General features: G+C 39.3%; 1 pseudogene; it reads left to right on the top strand.

Moving 5' to 3' along the window:
• Window positions 1-405: 405 nt before the first annotated feature.
• On the top strand, window positions 406-1,330 carry LOC128626516 (olfactory receptor 4A5-like; annotated as a pseudogene).
• The last annotated feature ends 760 nt before the right edge of the window (window positions 1,331-2,090 follow it).

Below are 2,090 nucleotides of genomic sequence, written 5' to 3'. Positions count from 1 at the left end.
ATTTTTTTTCCACCACCAGAGAGTAAGCACACCAGTACATGTTGCTGACTTGTGTGCCCAGGACCAACAGTTTAACTAGGCTCTATTAAAGACACACTGGCTGTGGGGCCTTTGATACTTTTCTCTGTCAACAATCCACTAAGACTGAGAAGGAAAACCTTGACCTGTAGCCCATACATAATCATCTGAGGAGAACAGAATTTTCAAGGGAAGGTGCAGTCGGCTATTAGGAAGAACTCATAGATGTTAAGCAAAACTTTATGGTGTGTAAACCCCTGTAGAAGATAAAGTAATGAATACATACTCCAAGATATAATGTATGTATTCATAGTGTGTTCACGATTTCATTACAGGTCCCTTCTCCTGACTTCTCTCATTCTGGAAACAGGCTTTAGAGAAGACTAAATGGGACATAGTAATAATGTGACAGAATTTGTCCTCCTGGGCCTCACTCAGGATCCTGGGGGCCAAAAGGCATTATTTGTCATATTTTTACTCATTTACATTGTGACAATGGTGGGCAACCTGCTCATTGTGGTGACTGTTCTTGCCAGCCCCTCTCTGGGCTCCCCCCATGTACTTCTTCCTTACCTATCTGTCACTCCTGGATGCAGTGTATTCCACTGTCATTTCACCCAAATTGATTATAAACTTATACTTTAGTCAAAAGACAATTTCCTTCTCAGCTTGCATGGGGCAGCTCTTTCTGGAACACCTTTTTGGAGGTTCTGAGATCTTCCTTCTGGTGGCCATGGCCTATGATCGCTATGTGGCCATCTGTAAGCCACTGCACTACATAACCATCATGAATAGACAGGTTTGCATCCTGCTGTTGGTGTTGTCCTGGGCTGGAGGATTTGTTCATTCTCTGATCCAACTTGTCTTTGTGTACAACCTCCCCTTTTGTGGCCCCAATATCATTGACCACTTTATGTGTGACATGTACCCACTATTGGAACTCGCCTGCACTGACACCTATGTCTTAGGCCTGACTATGGTTGCCAATGGTGGAGCAATCTGTACAGTCATCTTTGTTTGTCTACTAACATCCTATGGAGTCATCCTAAGTTCCCTTAAAAGTCACAGTCAGGAAGGGAGGCGCAAAGCCCTGTCTACCTGTGGTTCCCACATCACGGTGGTTGTTCTCTTTTTTGTTCCCTGCATTTTTATGAATGTTAGACCTGTTTCTAACTTCCCTGTTGATAAATTCTTAACTGTGGCTTATACTGTTATCACTCCCATGTTGAATCCTGTAATATACACTTTGAGAAATTCAGAAATGACAAATGCTATGAAGAAACTCTGGTGTATGAAATTAGCTATAAACTGAGGATGTGTCATTCATTTTGAATGCACTTGTTACTAATTCTGAAGCAGCAAACGGGCAGTTCATTCTAACAACAGTTATCTTAGTCAACGTACTGAGTTCTCTTGGAATGCTTTTCTTTATTTATACAAGGTATGAAAAAGTAGAACATATTACCCATTGAGGATAAAATCAATCTAACACAGAAATTCTGAAGGATGAATAGAAAAGCACAGATATTTTTCCTATTATTAGAAAGCATAAACTAAGTTCACCTTGTAGCTTTTTTAATTGTTTGGTTAAAGTCGTCTTGATTTTTTTCCCCATTGCTCTCCCCTGCCCCATATCACCACCCCCCAGTTTCCATGGTCAATGTACCCCACACTGTGCATGCCCATGAATCCCTTATTAATGTTTCTTGGCTTGCCCCTTCCCCTTGTCTCTCTTATTCTCCTACCTCCTTCCTTCTGATCATTGTCATTTTTTTCTCCATCATTTATTTTGAAATATGCTTTAGAAGAATTTTTTTTTAGAAAGTGAAAAGCAAGCTACCTTTAAAAATTTGATTTTATCCCCAAATAATGAGAAATCAATTTGGCTAATGTTTAGAACAAATCTCTAATGTGAAAAAAGTGTTTTTATTTATTTATTTATTTATTTATTTATTTATTTATTTATTTATTTATTTATTGTTGTTCAAGTACAGTGGTCTTTATTTTCACTCTACCATGCTTTTCTCCCTCAGCCAGCTCCACCTCCCACCCTTGAACTTACCACCTTTGGC

The sequence above is a fragment of the Artibeus jamaicensis genome, unplaced genomic scaffold (assembly GCF_021234435.1).
Source record: "Artibeus jamaicensis isolate MK-2021 breed Jamaican fruit bat unplaced genomic scaffold, CSHL_Jam_final scaffold_614, whole genome shotgun sequence".
In the NCBI taxonomy this organism is placed as follows: Eukaryota; Metazoa; Chordata; class Mammalia; order Chiroptera; family Phyllostomidae; genus Artibeus; species Artibeus jamaicensis.
Note: the sequence above shows the minus strand (reverse complement) of the source record. Positions and strands in the feature narration are given on the sequence as shown.